The sequence below is a fragment of the Geotrypetes seraphini genome, chromosome 12, assembly GCF_902459505.1.
Source record: "Geotrypetes seraphini chromosome 12, aGeoSer1.1, whole genome shotgun sequence".
Lineage (NCBI taxonomy): Eukaryota > Metazoa > Chordata > Amphibia > Gymnophiona > Dermophiidae > Geotrypetes > Geotrypetes seraphini.
This window is the reverse complement of record NC_047095.1, coordinates 4193686-4212918: the sequence shown is the minus strand read 5'-3', so window position 1 is coordinate 4212918 and position 19233 is coordinate 4193686. Positions and strand designations below refer to the sequence as shown.

Here is a 19233-nt window from a genome sequence, read left to right as displayed (position 1 = left end):
GTCAATATCAGCTGCAGCAGATCGTGATGCTGGATAGACGGATGAGGATGTGGTGGCTGCTGATGGAAGCATCACTGGCTTTCGGACACTGCTGGACAGGGTAATGGGTCTAAGGAGGGAGCTAAGGGGTGGAAGGGGTCTAGGGGACATCGTAGGAAGAAGGGGAGGGGTAAGGTGCATGATTTGTCGTCTTCTTCCTCATCTGATTCTTCATCTTTATCTTCTTCCTCTTCATCTTCTGTTTCGGGGTCAGAGGGCGCTCTGGGTTCTTCTCGCGTAGCGGAAGTTAGGTCTCAGGGTGCACCGGCATTGGTGGCATTGTCGAAGTTATGGGAGAAAGTGCCAAAGTCTTGGTGAAGAAAAATTTGAAAACGTAAGTGTGTGGATATTTTCCGTTTGCTGGAAGGGAGGGTGAATAAAAAATCAAAGAAGAAGGTTAAAAAGGATGGGGTTCCAGTGCGCACATCACCTGTTTCCCGAAATATCATTAACTGGATTCGGTCATTTCTGTGGTTAGCCAGTGTTTGCGGTTGAGCGCACCAGGCGGATTCTGGATTGTTGTTGTCTTACGCTGATTCTGTCTTGGACGTGTACCAACGTTTTGGTAGTTGGTCTTGGCTCAACTATGATGAAGCCTTTCGGGATAAAATGGAAAAAAACCGTCACATGTCCTGGGGCACCCAGGATATTAACTTATGGTTGACGCATATGGCTTCTAAGTCTAGGGGGGTCTCTGGGGGGGGGGGGGCAGCGGCGCGACCGGGAGTGGCTGGGCCGAGTTTTAGACAGTCCTTTCGGTCGCTGGCCGGATTCTCGGGGGCACCTGGGGGTCAGGCTTCAGACGCATGTTGGAAATTTAATCGGTCCTCGTGCTTGTTCCCGGACTGTTGCTTCAAGCATGTCTGCATGCTCTGCGGGCAGGGACATCCGTCTATTAAATGCCCCAAGAAGGGACAGGTCGGTGGTGTGGGTCCCAGCAAATAATTCTTCTGTTGGGCTTCCCACTCCTGTTCGGGTGGATACTATGCGGCCTTGGCTCCTTCAATATCCCCTCACTAAGGCTGCTTCGTTATTGTTGCAGGGTTTTTCCGAGGGTTTTCTTATTCCATTTCAGGGTTCCAGGGGTGCCGTTTCATCTTGCAATTCTTCGTCTGTTGGTGGTTCGAGCGCGCACAGCAATTTAGCGTGCGCTTAAAACCGCTAGCGCAGCTTTGTAAAAGGAGCCCTTAGTTTGTGGTCCATTGGCGTCTTTTGTACAATTGTTATAGTTCTTTTATTCTTCTTTTTGTTGGTATAATTCAAACACATTCGGGGGGGGGGGAGGGATATATCTTTAGTGTGATTCCTTGACGTAATTGTGTGTGTGGGGGGGCTTATATTGTTGCATTGCTACTGTTTGTATTTAAGTGCTTATTTGTTATTGTTACTGATATGAATGTCTTGCACTTTTTGTTAGTAATGGAAAATCAATAAAGATTTATTTTAAAAAAAGAAATGAATTCTAGAGTAGCATGTCATTGCTCTGGCATGTTTTAGAACAGAGTGAAGTGTATGATTTTTTTTTTCATCCAGAATGGGGGTTTCAGCCTACAAACTGAACACGTGTCAGTCACTCTAGAATGAGTTTAATATCAGATTTGGAACAGATTTCAAATGCAGGGTAGAGAAGGTAACATCTAGGCTGTCCTTCAAGTGGAAAGAGACACCTCTAAATAAAGTGAGACTCCTAGAAGTGTTAGGTTGTCACAGCAGCTCTTGATCCCTGAGACACAGTCGGGTATACCTTTTCTGTTCCTGAGATAGCCCTTGACTCAACAGGAAGTGAAGCATAACAGAATAAGTAGGGAGCGAGCTACCTACAGCACAGGTGCTGTTATATCCAGCTCAGAGAAAGAACCTGGTAGCAACATCCATAGTGTGGTAGTGGAAGCATATGGTATCAGCTAATGTTATATTTACTGCGTATAAAGTTTCAAGTTTAATAATTCTCTTGATTAATCGCTTAATCATATTTCAAAGCGATGAACAATTTAAAATACATTCAATAAAACAACAGTACAATACACACTTTAAATAATAACATTGGGTTAAAAACTAACACATCATTTTGGAAACATAAGGTAAAAAGGGATTGTGAAATACAATTCAATATAGAAAAGCAATACAGAGGAAAAGTACAAGAGGAAAACAAGTAAAAACATAGTTTAATACAGAAAAGTCTTTGGCCTAAGGATTAAGCACCAAAGGCATCTTTAAAAAGAAATGCTTTTAGATTACTTTTAAATTTTCCTAGATAAAGTGTTCATCAGGCCCCATCGGAAGTTATCACAGCACCGATGCAGCAAACTTGAAGTGGCAGAAATAGGTGGCTTATAACTCGAAATCAAAGAGAGGAGGAAGGAATGGGTTTGTCAGGTATAAAAGAATGAATTAAACTTCTTCTTTTTGGCTGGGTCTTTCACATTCACTTGGCTGTATGGACACTGCAAAGGAAAGAAAGAACGATAAGGTTATTATCACACTGCTTACCAATCAACATGAAAACACAGAATACTACTTATGGAATGGGATACAGGAAGAGTTAATGATGTTATATAAATCAATTGATCTACTGTAGTCTCCAAACACTAAAAGGAAAAATAATGGCAACCTTGAGCAAAAGGCTCTAATTAGTGGCCACAAATCTGTTTCCTAAATGTGTCCTTGCAACCTTAGGGTTATTACTGTCCAAAGTAATCATTCTTTAGACTCCTCACTGAGTTCACTCTGACATCTACTTTTTCATGGGCATATTTTTATTCATGAAAGAAAAAAAAGTGGAGACAAAGAGTGAGAACACTTTCTAGATTTCCAATATGATATGGCTGCTGTGAGTTAAGAATTCCCAATTTTCGACTGGGCCATTTATTGTTCAAAAGAAATGAATCACCACGGTGTAGATATGGGGCTTTAAAAAAAATATGATCACACAGAACAACAGGGAACAGTTTTGAAACTGCAAAACAAGAATTTTGAACTGCTGAATTTATCAAAGAGAACTTTGTAAAGAGCAGCAGGATTTATTTATTTATTTGCTTCGGAAAATACACTAACAATGTCATCAAAAGCTTGCCTGCAATGGGGTGGTAAATTCATTTTCATTATTGGACTCCCACTCTGCTTTAATTCAACCCACCTTCAATGACATGCAGTAAACAAAAATTTACAGGGAAAGAGCCATTAGTGAAAATAGCAAAATAAGAACATAAGAATAGCCTTACTGGGTCCATCATGCCCAGTAGCCTGTCCTTACGGTGGCCAATCCAGGTCACTAGTACCTGGCCAAAACCCAAAGAGTAGCAACATCCCATGCTACCGATCCAGAGCAAGCAGTGGCTTCCCCCATGTCTTTCTCAATATCAGACTATGGACTTCTTCCTCCAGGAAAGCGTCCAAACCTTTCTTAAAACCAGCTACGCTATCCGCTCTTACCTTAACAAAGAAGCCCTGAGTGCCTTGCCCAGGGTCACAAGAAACAGCATGGGATTTGAACCCACAATCTCAGGGTGTTGAGGCTGTGACTCTAACCACTACACCACACTCTCCTTTTATGTCACTTAAATTAAGCAGTGCTCTAATAATTATACCTCCTTTACGAAACCCTAGAACGGTTTTTAGTGCTGGCTGTGGTGGTAACAGCTCCGATGTTCACAGGAATTCTATGAGCGTTGGAGCCGTTACCACCGCAGCCAGCGCTAAAAACCTCACTATGGTTTTGTAAAAGGGGATATATGTTCAAATGACAGTGGTGAGATTTGCCAGGCTGCATTTCTCTACTGCTGAAGAGTTCCCCAACCATATGAGTCCCAAGGTCTGGAAACTACATGGAACCACTCCCTGTGTTATGTGCTAGGGTTTAGCTCACTAGATCAGAGTTGGATAAAAATGTTCCCCCAAATATATAAGGTTAAAAAAAATACAACAGAGACCATAGAGCCTGCTTTCTGGAATGCAGGCTTGTGTTTATCTATATACTGTCACAGCTAGGGGGGTGCCCCGATGACTTTCCCAGGTTCCCACTGCCTGGGCCACAATTTCCGATACTGCAGCCAGCATCAGCCAAGGAGGTGCTGTCCTGAAAATGGAGCTCTGTCTACACTGTAACCCTGACCCTTTGTAGAACATGAACAATGCTTTCTACTACCCTGTGTGATGATATAAAAATAACCAGAGCGCGTTGATTCGGAAGGCTGCTGTGTTAGGTGAGAAGATCATACTTAGTGTACGGATGCAATCGACCGCACCTGCTTACTGGGCTTGGAGGAATTGATTTCATAATTTGATGCTCTTAGAGCAACGCCATGCCCGCTTGTCTTTCAAGCGGAAGGAAGTTTTTCTGCAGATCTGGGACTCCTATATTCAATCGCTTTCCCCTAGGACCAGAAGTCTGGTCTTAAACTCGTTCTAGACGATGATACCGCATGTCCTCGGATGCTTCCCCGGGATGTTTGGTCTGGTGTCTGGCTGAGTGTGGATGGTTGGGATGGCTGTAGAGAGTGTGTTGTTAGCAAACTGGGGAGGGTGGGGGTGGATTCTGGGGGAGGCCGGTTGGGGTTGGGGATGTTTCTATTTGGTGCTTGCTGAGTGGCATAAGAACACAGCTTGCTCAGCAGTTCTTTTGTTCTGTTGGTTTTCTTTGGGGATGGGGTAGGTATAGGGAGGTGGGATTCCAGTATGGGTGCAGTGTTAGTAATTGGGAGTGGGCAGAGTGGGGGATGGGGGTTTATTTCTAAAAACTTGTCTTGTTGTACTTTTGGTTTTCTCGACTTTGTTCTGCTTTTGCTTTGTTCTATGTATTTGCTGATTGTGCAACAATAAAACATGATTTACACTAATAATAATCAGAGCGCTTCCTGCTAATTTAGAATTCACATAAAGAGGTCTAACGAGGGAATAATTTTATAAAGGGTTTTTGACATATAAAGCCTTTTTTACACACAGAAAAAGGAATTCTATAAAATTACACAGTGTGCATGCACATAAGTTCACACAACAACAAGATGACACATATTTATATTCCATTCAGACATGTTCCTGGCATGGCTTGGATGGCGTGGAGTCAAAATTGTGACGTACAGATATTATAAAATGCACAGGAACAGTAGACTCTCAGTTAACCGGCACTCATGGGGTTTCATAGATGCTGGATAAATGTAGTTTCTGGTTGCTTGAGAGTTACTATTAAATATCTCAGGAAAAGGATCTCAGAAACCTGCTTGATGATAGGGAATAAACCTCAGCCAAGTCAGATATAACACAGACCAATATCACCATATCAATATCCCTGTCACCAAGCAGGTTTCTGAGATCCTTTTCCTCCCCCCTGTTTATATCCTATGCTTTGAAGAGTGGGATTTTGTTTGTCAGTTTGGAGTTTTCCCAAACCTGTCCCAGAGACCTGTCCCACAGTCAGCTGGGTTTCCAGAATATCCACAATGAATATGTAAGCACTGCTTCCACTGTAAGCAAATTTAACTGTGGGTCCCAAAGCAGGTTTGTACATATACTTCAAGCAAAAGTTACATAAGGAAAGTGCATTTCATAAACATCTTATATTTTATGCTCCATTACTCACTTACTCTGGGCAGAGTTGACCATAAGGCAGAACTAGGTCGTTACCTTCGGGACAGCAGCTTTTTTGTGGGGAAGGAGAGGGCAAACAGTGGCTGCATTCAAAGCAAAACAACAGATCCTGACAACCACTCTAACTGTTTTCAAACAGCCCAGATTATTCTGGGAGAGGTGATGTTGGAGTGGAGTGGAGAAATATAGAGCCTATATTTCTGGTGCCTGTGGCTCAGGGTGACTAAAGTAGGGAAAATCCTGTTATAAATCCTGTGTTTTAGGGTAGCACTGATAGAACCTGCAGTTTTGTTTAAAATACTGTGTTTTAGGTGGTATAGAGCCTATATTTCTGCCTTACTAGTAGTCTTACTTATAGTCCCACCAACCCCAGGGACCACTATTCATATATAGAGACCCATATAATCAGGACTACTCAAATCAAGTCACTTCACAACCAATCAAGATGACCTTTATTCTATGCAATCACTGTGGTGCTTTAATTCCAAGACATACTATTTGGAGGCTTAAGGCTTGCCCCATCTGTCTTCAACTTGCCAGTATTAAGGAGGAGCTCTGCAAACTTAAACAGGAATTGAATACAATTAAAGCAGCTTCCATCACTCCACAAAATCATACCAACTTACCACCTCTACCTCAAAGAATAAAACAGCCCAGGAATAAATGGGTCACAGTAGGCTCAGGAAGACTGCAACATGTAACACAGAAACATCCACCTTCACTAATATTACCTCTACAGAATTCCTTCGCTCCACTAGTGCACTGCGATACTCAGGAAAACAGAAGGGAGGTGGGACTGGAACCAATGAAGGTAACTCAAGAGAACAAGCGCACCCTAAGTACAAATAAAAAAGCCAAAAACAGAAAACTATTACGGTTGGGAGATTCCTTCATCAGAGGCCTTGGAACACAGGGCGAGGAGACCAAAATAGTGAAATGTCTTCTTTGATCCTCAGCTACCAGGAGTTCCAGGCAAATACTGACTATAATTAAGGAAGAAACTAAGGATTTTAACACTGATGTTGTTATCCATCTGGGAACAAATGACCTGGCCAACAACACCACACTTGCAGCACAGAAAGCTTTTCGGGAGCTTGGTGAGGGCGTGAAACCTTTTGTAAAGACTTTAGCTTTTTCTGAAATACTGCCTGCATATGGAAAAGGAGAGCAAAGAGTGAAAAACACAGAGGACTTTAATAGATGGCTCAGAGCCTGGTGTCATCAAGAAGGCTTCAGGTACATAGGAGGATGGGGAAATACATGGAAGGACAAGAAGCTATATTGCACTGATGGGCTACATATTACTACAGCAGGAAAAAGAAACCTTGCAGAGAAATTTAGACAATATTTTTCTAGACATTTAAACTAGAAGGTGGGGGTGGTGTATGTACGAAGGACAATTATAGAGACCACCCCCGGCAAAAGAAAAGATGTGATAGTAGTAAAGGCTGCAACATAAGCAATATCAGCAACTCATTTCTTAGTATTGCAACGGAAAGTGAAACGACAAAAAAATCCATACGAAAAAGGAGATTATCGCTGAAAAATAGCTGGAAAGCGATGACCACAAATGCTCGCAGTCTAAGCAACAAAGTTCATGATCTGCAAGCCCTGATATTAGAGGCAGATCTAGATATTGTTGCTATCACAGAGACATGGTTCAGTGAATCACATGGATGGGATGCAAACATACCGGGATATAATCTTTTTAGGAAAGACAGAGATGGTCATAAAGGTGGAGGAGTAGCTCTCTATGTAAAGATCAATATCCAAGCGACCGAAATGCAAGGGACCTGGGGAGAGGAAGAAGCGATATGGATTGCTCTGAAAAGAGAAGATGGAACTTCTATCTACGTGGGTGTAGTCTACAGACCTCCGACTCAATCGCAGCAAATTGATAAGGATCTGATTGTGGATATCCAAAAGTTTGGAAGGAAAGAGGAGGTTCTGCTGTTGGGAGATTTCAACCTGCCGGATGCGGACTGGAATGTTCCGTCTGCGGAATCGGAAAGAAGTAGGGAGATTGTGGATGCCTTTCAAGAGGCTCTGTTCAGACAAATGGTGACGGAACCCACAAGGGAAAAAGCGATATTGGATCTGGTCCTCACAAATGGAGAGAGTATCTCTAATGTTCGAGTGGGTGCTCACCTGGGTAGTAGTGATCATCAAACGGTTTGGTTTGATATAACAGCTAAAGTGGAGAGCGGCCGCACGATACTTAAAGTCCTAGATTTCAAACGTACAGACTTTAATGCATTGGGAAAGTACCTGAAGAAAGAGCTGTTAGGATGGGAGGACATAAGAGAAGTGGAAAGACAGTGGTCTAAGCTGAAAGGAGCGATAAAAATGGATACGGACCTTTATGTGAAGAAAATCAATAAAAACAAGAGAAAAAGGAAGCCAATATGGTTCTCCAACCTAGTGGCTGAGAAAATAAAAGCGAAAGAGTTGGCGTTCATGAAATATAAAAAAACCCAAGAAGAGGAGAGCAGAAAGGACTGCAGGGTGAAACTGAAAGAAGCCAAGAGAGAGATATGTTTGGCGAAGGCACAGGCGGAAGAACAAATGGCTAAAAATGTAAAAAAGGGAGATAAAAATTTTTTCAGATATATTAGTGAAAGGAGGAAGATAAAAAATGGAATTGCTAGGCTAAAAGATGCTGGGAACAAATATGTGGAGAGTGATGAGGAGAAAGCAAATGTGCTAAACAAATACTTCTGTTCTGTGTTCACAGAAGAAAATCCTGGAGAAGGACTGAGATTGTCTGGCAAAGTTACACGAGAAAATGGAGTAGATTCTGCGCCGTTCACGGAGGAGGGTGTTTATGAGCAACTTGAAAAACTGAAGGTGGACAAAGCGATGGGACCAGACGGGATCCATCCCAGGATACTAAGGGAGCTCAGAGAGGTTCTGGCGAGTCCTATTAAAGACTTGTTCAACAAATCTCTGGAGACGGGACTGGAGGAGATTCCTGGGGATTGGAGGAGAGCGGATGTGGTCCCTATTCATAAAAGTGGTCACAGGGGTGAAGCAGGAAACTACAGGCCGGTGAGCCTCACTTCAGTTGTTGGAAAAATAATGGAAGTGTTGCTGAAAGAAAGGATAGTGTATTTCCTTGAATCTAATGGGTTACAGGATCCGAGGCAACATGGCTTTACAAAAGGTAAATCGTGCCAAACGAACCTGATTGAATTTTTTGATTGGGTGACCAGAGAGCTGGATCGAGGACATATGCTAGATGTAATTTACTTGGATTTCAGCAAAGCCTTTGATACAGTTCCTCATAGGAGGCTGTTGAACAAACTTGAAGGGCTGAAGTTAGGACCCAAAGTGGTGAACTGGGTCAGAAACTGGCTGTCGGACAGACGCCAGAGGGTGGTGGTTAATGGAAGTCGCTCGAAGGAAGGAAAGGTGACTAGTGGAGTCCCTCAGGGTTCGGTGCTGGGGCCAATCCTGTTCAATATGTATGTAAGTGACATTGCTGAAGGGTTAGAAGGAAAAGTGTGCCTTTTTGCAGATGATACCAAGATTTGTAACAGAGTAGACACCGAAGAGGGAGTGGAAAATATGAAAAAGGATCTGCAAAAGTTAGAGGAATGGTCTAATGCCTGGCAACTAAAATTCAATGCAAAGAAATGCAGAGTAATGCATTTGGGGATTAATAATAGGAAGGAACCGTATATGCTGGGAGGAGAGAAGCTGATATGCACGGACGGGGAGAGGGACCTTGGGGTGATAGTGTCCGAAGATCTAAAGGCGAAAAAACAGTGTGACAAGGCAGTGGCTGCTGCCAGAAGGATTCTGGGCTGTATAAAGAGAGGCGTAGTCAGTAGAAGGAAGAAGGTGTTGATGCCCCTGTACAGGTCATTGGTGAGGCCCCACTTGGAGTATTGTGTTCAGTTTTGGAGACCGTATCTGGCGAAAGACGTAAGAAGACTTGAGGCGGTCCAGAGGATGGCGACGAAAATGATAGGAGGCTTGCGCCAGAAGACGTATGAGGAGAGACTGGAAGCCCTGAATATATATACCCTAGAGGAAAGGAGAAACAGGGGAGATATGATTCAGACGTTCAAATACTTAAAGGGTATTAATGTAGAACAAAATCTTTTCCAGAGAAAGGAAAATGGTAAAACCAGAGGACATAATTTGAGGTTGAGGGGTGGTAGATTCAGGGGCAATGTTAGGAAATTCTACTTTACGGAGAGGGTGGTGGATGCCTGGAATGCGCTCCCGAGAGAGGTGGTGGAGAGTAAAACTGTGACTGAGTTCAAAGAAGCGTGGGATGAACACAGAAGATTTAGAATCAGAAATATTAAATATTGAACTAGGCCAGTTACTGGGCAGACTTGTACGGTCTGTGTCTGTGTATGGCCGTTTGGTGGAGGATGGGCAAGGGAGGGCTTCAATGGCTGGGAGGGTGTAGATGGGCTGGAGTAAGTCTTAACAGAGATTTCGGCAGTTGGAACCCAAGCACAGTACCGGGTAAAGCTTTGGATTCTAGCCCAGAAATAGCTAAGAAGAAAAATTAAAAAATAATAAAATAAAATAAAATAAATTTAAATTGAATCAGGTTGGGCAGACTGGATGGACCATTCGGGTCTTTATCTGCCGTCATCTACTATGTTACTATGATCATGATTGTTGTGGAGTCAAAGGTAGGGTTACCATTGCTTTCAATGGAAGTAAAACCCGGATGTCTCAATCCTTCCTCCTTTTTCTGGAGTCATACGGTAACCTTAAAGGGCCTGAAGGTTAAGGGGTGGGGGAAATGCAAGGCTGCAGGTTTGTGGTAAGGCACTTATTAGCATTGCATCAGCTTGGGCTCTGGGTCAATTTGCAATTGGCTCTGTCCTTTAGCACATCTGTCAGGGCCTCTGTCCTAAATGGCTTTGGCTGAAATTCTGTAAAGATATACGTACATTACAGATATAATTGGCAATGGCAACAGCAAAAGGCATGATGCACTGATGAAAGGTACTAAGCAAGCTGCATTCACTCTTGCATTTCATTTTGATTTTGTACTTGTCTGTTGGTTTGTGTTATATTCTCGATCTTACAATTACAGGATTCTAAGTGACAATTTTCAGTATATTTAACTCCGCTGACTTCCGGGTTCTATCTGACATGTAGATGTTACAACACTCATAAGGATTTATTGCAACTTTTTCCTTCATTTCATAAGAAATTACATGGTATTTCCGCATATGTCATTGAACACCAAATTGCCCCACAAACCTGCACTTCAAATTCCTGAGAATGGCTTTCGGTACAGTTAGACTAAGGTCGAGATATCTTTGAGTTGTTCAGTTTACGGACTACAATACTCACATGTCTGCAACCACAGCCACAGCACTTTCCTCTTTGTAAATGAGCAAATCTGGTAAAAACCAAATATCCAGTCTCAGGATCCATGTAATTCTCTTGTCCTGCCTTAAAAATAAAAAATTGAATTTTTTACAATCCCGTTTTATTTGCCATAATCCCACTGAAAATAGTTTTAAAGTATTCTACTGAAATTGAGTTGGCTAACAAAAATCACATGGAAAGGAAAAGCCTGGAGGTCTGGCTTTGATCTTTTGGTTAGATCTTCCTTTTCCTGGTTAGCCAGGGCTGGGGATGTGGGAGAGACAGTGCTCACAGCCTGATGAGAAAGAAGATAGTCATTTGCAAAGCAATACCTTAAGGCTAGATTAAGAACTCATGATTGTGGGGTTTCAGAATGGGCTCCTGAGCATGGCCCTCAGTTGTGGACTGTCACTGTAATCTGGGAATGTGTTTAAATCTGTTTATTAACAACAATACAATAAACAAAACATACAACTATGTATTAGTCCATTTTCTTTCCTCCCCCCATCCCCTATCCCCAACTTTTCCACTGTTGCTTCTATAAATAAAATGACATAAGAACATAGGAATTGCCGCTGCTGGGTCAGACCAGTGGTCCATCATGCCCAGCAGTCCGCTCACATGGCGGCCCTCTGATCAAAGACCAGCGCCCTAACTGAGACTAGCCCTACCTGAACACGTTCCGGTTCAGCAGGAACTTGTCTAACTTTGTCTTGAATCCCTGGAGGGTGTTTTCCCCTATGACAGACTCCGGAAGAGTGTTCCAGTTTTCTACCACTCTCTGGGTGAAGAACTTCCTTACATTCGTATGGAATATATCCCCTTTTAACTTTAGAGAATGCCCTCTCGTTCTCCCTAACTTGGAGAGGGTGAACAATCTGTCTTTATCTACTAAGTCTATTCCCTTCAGTACCTTGAATGTTTCGATCATGTCCCCTCTCAATTTCCTCTGTTCGAGGGAGAAAAGGTTCTAAGCTATCAGCCATAACACCAGTGCTTACATATTTAAAAGTCTGCTTCAGGCAGTTGCCATAAGGGAGTTCCAAAAGAGTTCCCAGATAATGCTAAATCATCATTCCTTCAACGAATCAAGGTCGGAAAAGCCTCTCCACTCCAACGAAGCATTCATTATCATCGATTACCACTGTGTCAATGGGGGTGGATCTGGAAGTAGCCAATTACGCACAATGCATTTTCCCCCATTAAAAACGGAGTGTTTCACAAAACCTCTAAGATCTTTAGATACTGGGACCACAATATCAGACTTGTCAAGATCCATTGAGAGTTCCACAGTCTTGAGATATAAATACAAAGGTTGTTCCAAAAGCGGAAAATATGTGGGTATGTCCAATATGTGTCCCAAGGTTGCCCCTGGTTGGAAGCACTTCTGGCCAAGTCATCAGAGCGTAAAGTAGCTTTAAACGCTCTGTTTGGGGGGGATATATAAATGCATATGGGATTTATACTGCATTTCCCAATGCAAAGCCTGGGTTGTCTAAGTAGTCCAAGGCAGCACTTAAACTGATCTTGTGATCAAGTCTGCTTTCCACTTTGATAAATAACATTCATATTTCAATTCTTGTAACAATTCCTGCAAATATTTATGGCAGTGGCACCGGTAATTAAGCATCCAAGGAAATTGCCTCTTGTAACTGCTCTAGACTCGCCATATTGATTACAAAAACATAAAAATGAAGCAAACCAAGAACTGAACCTTTGGCTACAGTGCTGGTAACATTCCTTTCCTCAACTCCATGTTTACCACTACCCTTTGATGCCTTCCACTCAACCATTTTCTAACCTACTCAGTCACTTTAGGGCAGTGTTTCTCAGCTTGGTCCTGGAGTACCCCCTAGCCAGTCAGGTTTTCAAGATATCCACAATGAATATGCATAAACTTGATTTGCATACACTGCCTCCATTGTATGCAAATTTATTTCATGCATATTCATTGTGGACATCATGAAAACCTGACTGGTAAGGGGGTACTCCCGGACCGAGTTGAGAAACACTGCCCTAAAGTGACTGAGTAGGTTAGAAACTGGTTGAGTGGAAGGCATCAAAGGGTAGTGGTAAACATGGAGTTGAGGAAAGGAATGTTACCAGCACTGTAGCCAAAGGTTCAGTTCTTGGTTTGCTTCATTTTTATGTTTTTGTAATCAATATGGCGAGTCTAGAGCAGTTACAAGAAGCATTTTCCTTGGATGCTTAATTACCGGTGCCACTGCCATAAATATTTGCAGGAATTGTTACAAGAATTGAAATATGAATGATGACTTTAGGGAATAACGAGGAGCCATGAAACTTGCAAGTTATTCTATATATTCACCCCTAAGTTCAACACACTTGGCACATTGTGCCTGAAGTTTCTGTAACCCTTCCAAAAAATACTCTGATGTCTGGTCACTGAAATACTGCTCCGCTGCTGCAATCACCTATGAATCACTCAAAAATTGCCTCCCTTGCAAACACTTTTTAAGGTTTGGAAACAGAAAATAGTTAGATGGAGCAAGACCTGGTTAAGTAGGGTGGATAGTCAATGCACTGAAACCCCAACTGCATCAAACAATCCATCGTTTTGCCAGCCTTGTGAGCAGGTGCATTGTCTAGCAAAAAAAGAACTTCTTTCCACAGCTTCCCTCTCTTTTTTTTCAATGCCTCTTTTAATTGGCACAGCAAGTTACAGTAATCTACTGTATTAACTGTTTTGCCCCTTGGAAGGTAGTCAGTCATTACAACACCTTCCTGATCCCAAACCACTGAGGTCATGAACTTTCCTGCTGACTTTTAGGTCTTGAATTTCCTTGGCCTCGGAGAATCTGAGTGCTGCCATTGCATGGACTGTTGTTTTGTCTCAGGATCATTGTATTTCATCAACAGTAACTAGTTGTCCAGCTTGCTGAAAATGCAGCAAAATCAACTTAGTAGTGTCCACTCAATGTCATTTCTCGTCGGCATTCAAACATTTGGGCACCCACTTGGCTGATAGCTTCTGCATACCCATCTGCTCATGGATTACAAACCCACACATTCCCTGGATATCTGTAGTGTCTCAGCAATTGTTTTAGCTGATATTTACCAATCCACCAAAATCAGGTCATGGACATGGTCAACAATCTCAGGAGTTGACATCGTTTGAGGCCTCTCAGATCTTGCTGCATCTTTGGTCTTGAAATCTCCATGCTGAAAGTTTGCACACCACTTCTTCACTGTGGAGTATGATGAGTAGAGTTACCATATTTGTGAAGATCAAAAAGAGGACTCCAATCACAGTCCCGCCCACACCCTACCTATTTCCTTAGTCCTCCTGCCAATCCTCTGCACCCTTTTAGTGCTATCCTCCAACCCTCCTTTTCCACAGGTGTGTGTTCCTCTCTTTTGTTCCAAACCCCTCTCCTGTGGGTGCTTCTTTCTTTTTTTCTCTCTCTCTCTCTCCTTCCAATCCTCCCTCCACCCAGCAGTTGCCCCTCTCTCTCTCTTCCAACCTCCTCTCCTGCTGTTTCTGTAACTCCACTCCCAGAGAGTGTTAGAAAACTGGAACGCTCTTCTGGAGGCTATTATAGGGGAAAACATCCTCCAGGGATTCAAGACAATGTTAGACAAGTTCCTACTGAACCGGAATGTACGCAGGTAGGGTTAGTCTGTTAGGGCGCTGGTCTTTGACCAGAGGGCCGCCGCGTGAGCGGACTGCTGTGCACAATGGACAACTGGTCTGACCCAGCAACGGCAATTCTTATGTTCTTATCTACTACTACCCTACTCCATGCTCTTTTCTCCTGCACTCTCTTCATAATGCATTACATTACATTACATTTCTAGACCGCAAAACCTCACGGATCAATGCGGTTCACAAAAACAGAAAACTGAACATTCCACGTGAACTACAAAGTAGACATCAATCAATTCAATTCTCTAAAAGTTTTACAAACAAGACTGATTTCAGTAAGTTTCTGTAATGTATATAAGAACAGGACCTGTCAAATAAAGAACGTAACTCCCTATCCCAGCTGGCTGCCTGAAAAGCAATTGGACGTTGCTGGAACTTCTTATACACACAACCTCGAACCAGGGGGAAACAAATAATGCAGTATTACACAGTGGACGGTTTGTTGTAAATAATTCTAACAGGTACTCAGGTGCATGACCATATAAGGTCTTATCACAGAGCATTCCCAGTTTGAACTTCACACAGGCCTCAAATGGGAGCCAATGAAGCTCCCTGGAATAAAACGTGAAATGATCTGACTTTTTCAGGTCAAAAATCAAACGCACTGCAGTATTCTTCATTCTTCTTAATTGCAGTAATCCAAAGTACTGAGTATCAACGACTGAATAAGTAATCTAAATGCTGTCGGCTTGAATTAAAATTTGATGGCCCGCAGCTTCCACAAGATAAAGAAACATTTTTTCACCAGCACTGAGATAAATGCTTCCATTCCTCCCTCCCTCCCTTCATGCTGTTTCTTCAGTCCTCCCTCCCTCCATGTTGTTTCTACAGCCCCCTCCCTCCTTTCCTTCATGCTGCCGGCCTGCCACGGAAGCCACCTCTCTGCAGTAACTTACTGTTCTCACGTAGGCGGGACTTACAGAGAGGTGGCTTCCAGGGCAGGCCGGAGTAGCAGGCTTACTTCGTTGATGCTGTCGGCTGCCTGAAGATTCAATTACAGCGGCCGTGCCCGGGGAGGAGGTAGGTGGGGGGAGTTGGGAAAGCCGGCTAAACCCAGACTACCCCATTTAAAAAGAAAAACTGTCTGGGCACCGGGACAGTCCTTGAAAAAGAGGATATGTCCGGGTTTTCCTGAACATCTAGTAACCCTGATGTTTGCATCATACATTCATGGATTTCCTTTGGAGTTTTCTTCTGTAGGACTAGGAACTTCATGACGTCTCGGAGTTCTACACTTGAAAATTCCACACTTTCAGTTGGCATGGTTCAATCAATTAGGATTACCAGATTTGCCATCTGGAAAATCCGGACCCCTAGACCTGCCCACCAGGCCTGCCCTGTCCCACCCATCCCACCCAGTCATGCCCCAAGCCCCACCTCCAACCCCGCCCCCAGCCTTCTCTCATTGGGGACATCCTCGCATGCGATGTAATGATGTCACATGCACACAACATCATCAGGTTGCCCTCCTACATGAAGAAAAGCTTTTCAAAACCCGGACAAAGTGCCGGAATTTGAAAAGCTGTCCAGATCCCCAGACATGTCCTGGGAAATCCAGGCGTCTGGCAACTCTACAATTAATGATCTGAAACAGTGTTGATTCTGCCAATTGGCACTTTGCAAAATAAAATAACACTGTTTTCTGCTATAATGGCAAAATAACGCTAGGAATTTAGGAAGTTAGTTGGATGGAGGACTTTTCAGCACCCCCCTCGTATTTAAGGCGCTCAGTTTATTTTTAAATTGCCTACAGAGAACTGTGTCAGTGGCAGAACAGGAGCTCTTTCTTTCCATCTAAATAGCCTGTATTAGGCCACAGGGAAAGAATGCATCAGTAGCTGTGAAGTGGGTTAGCTCCTGACAGTAAACAGGAGCAAAGGAGACGTTTCCGGGATAGGGAAGAACTGACGAAGACGAAGGCCAGAGCGACGAGTGGGGAGACTTTTGACAACCAGGGCTGCGTTATTAACTAACGCAAACTGGGCTTTTGCCAGGGGTCGACTCAGCAGCAGAAATTGCAGCCCCTGAAAGTGTTAGTGCGGCAGGCCAAGTCGCCGGGGCTCACCCGGCAGGCCTGCTCGTGCGCCTCCGCGATCCTCTTCTCGGCCTCGCTCAGCTCTCCGCCGTCCGGCCGCCGCACCCCCTCCTGCTTCTTCTCGTCGGTGCCGTCCATGGCGGGGCCCAGGCCGGAGAAGAAGCACAGGGGTGGGGGACGGAGCGGCGCTCGGGCCTGAGCCGCCAGCCAGCGGCCCACCCTGTGCATAGCCCGGCCCCCGCCGGCAGTTGCACAATCAGGAGCATTTCCTGCTCTGTTCCTGCCCTTCCCCGAAAACCAGTATCTCTTTCGGATCATGGTTATTTCAGTCGATAGGTCTTGAATTCTAGCAGCCGTGTTAAGACGGGGAAAAAGCTGGAGTTTGTGTAGCCTGTGGGAGTGAAATACACAACGTTAGGGTAAATAGACAAGGATCCTTATCAGAGAGCTACACATTGGGGTGCAGCTGGTCCAGGAAAAGCAAGTGGTTGGCTCTGATGGCCCTATCTGCTCTGAGCATGGCACTGTTCTTTTTATATATTTGTAATTTTATAAAGCTCTTTGTGAAGCCTTTTTGCACACACAAAATTACATTTATTTATTGTCTATTTTTGATTGGGGGGGGGGGGATGTAAAATTGCATGAAATGTAAAAGTCAGAGGCACATAAAGTACCCTGCACTGCAGTCTGGGCATTCAGGTCCCTGGGATATTGCATAATTTGGGCAGAACGAAGGTGGGATTGTGATGTGTGCACATATTTTATAAAATCACAATCTTTGGCATATACTAATTTGAATTGCACTAAGTATCAATCAAACAAACCTTATATATTGTGCAACATTTATACACGTCTAGATTAGAGGTCTGTATGGGAACGGGTCCCGCGGGAATCCCCCCAACCCATGGGACTCCCACGGGGACCCCCCTCTGGCCCACGGGACTCCCACGGGGATGGAAGGCTTTGGAAGCAGGGTTCGTCCATATAATATAATGGACACGTCAGCCTTAGTAAAAGAGGGGGTTTATAAGTTAATTACCTGAACAGAAAACAAAAAAAGGGTTCCACCAAAGAGATTCCACAAGGAAAACAGCAGCACAAACACAAAAGAAACTGTGGAATTGATGATCCTGTCGGAAGTAATTGCTGCTTTTTGCGGGGATGGAGGTAATTCCTTGCGAGGATGGGTGGGGACGGAGAGGATCCTGGCGGGGATGGGTGGGATTTCTGTCCCCGCATAACTCTCTAGTCTAGATCAGCAGTCTCAAACTCAAACCCTTTGCAGGGCCACATTTTGGATTTCTAGGCCTCAGAAAAATAGTTAATGTCTTATTAAAGAAATGACAATTTTGCATGGTAAAACTCTTTATAGCAGAAGGATTAATGACGATCTAGCATATTTTATAAAAGACACATGTAGCATTTGTACCTTTTCAGAAAAGGTATAAATTTGTTTGTAAGCATTAGTGTGGAAAAGAGGCTGAATTTGGGAGCTATATTTATTAGGTATATTAGTACCTGTGTTGCCCTTTATAAATAAATACATCTTTGGACTTCTTGCACTATGTTTCCTGATATAAAATTAAGGCCATAGTGTTCAACATTACTGCTAGGTGGCATCTGTGATCTGTTTAATGGGAATCACATATCTGAGTTGTCTTGTAAAAGCCAAAATGTAAACTGCGCCTTTTTCTGACAAGAGCAGTCCTTATCAATTTCGGAAAGATCACAGGGCTATCCAGTTTTGGAAAGAGCTGTCTAGGAGTGTGTGCTGCAGTGGTTGGAGCTACAGCCTCAGCACCCTGGGGTTGTAGGTTAAAACCCCGCGCTGTTCCTTGTGACTATGGGCAAGTCACTGAGTCCTCCATAGCCCCAGGTACATTAGATAGATTGTAAGCCCTCCGGGACAAATAGGGAAAATGCTTGAATATCTGATTGTAAAACCGCTTAGATAACCTTGATAGGCGGTATATAAAAACCTAATAAACTTGAAACTAGGGCAGAGGGTGCAAAAAGCCTAAAGTAAAGATGGAACAGCTGTATGGTAACTGGCACTAGGGGTGGGGGGTGGGAATGGTTGATTTGAAGCATTATAACCATGCCTCCCTTCTTGGGCACATAAGAGGTTGGATCCTAGGTAGAAAGGATTGCGTACCTCTATGGCCCCTTACCATCATTTAAATTACATTGCATTTAGGGAGGAGAGATTTGGCAGGGGAATATAAGGCTAGTATATTTTTGAAATCCATGATTGATATCTAAAGCAAAATGAATAAATTGTGGCAGCACAATCATACTGGGATGTCCTCTTGTCTATAAGGGACAGTATTTTTGCTGAATGGAGCAAATTTCTTGCCACAAGGCCTCACAGCTTCGCTGGCTTTATCTTCTCTCAAGAAGACATTGAATGCTTGAGTGTTTGCAATGCCATTGGTAGATGACTACACCAAAGTGTACACGTTTAGCTATTAGCAAAGTATGTTAAATTTCTGTTGTTTTCCACAATAATGTGCAGATATTGAAGGTTCATTTAATAAAATACTGCTAGATTTTATCCATAAAG

At 43.4% G+C, this 19233-nt stretch overlaps 1 long non-coding RNA gene across 1 annotated transcript; it reads right to left on the bottom strand.

Annotated features, from left to right (window-relative positions):
- Positions 1 to 2396: 2396 nt before the first annotated feature.
- Positions 2397 to 17054, bottom strand: LOC117346718. Its single transcript, XR_004536650.1, has 3 exons — positions 16701 to 17054; positions 10951 to 11052; positions 2397 to 2483 (listed from the first exon to the last, which is right to left on the bottom strand). It is a non-coding gene; the product is annotated as an uncharacterized LOC117346718 (long non-coding RNA).
- Positions 17055 to 19233: the final 2179 nt, after the last annotated feature.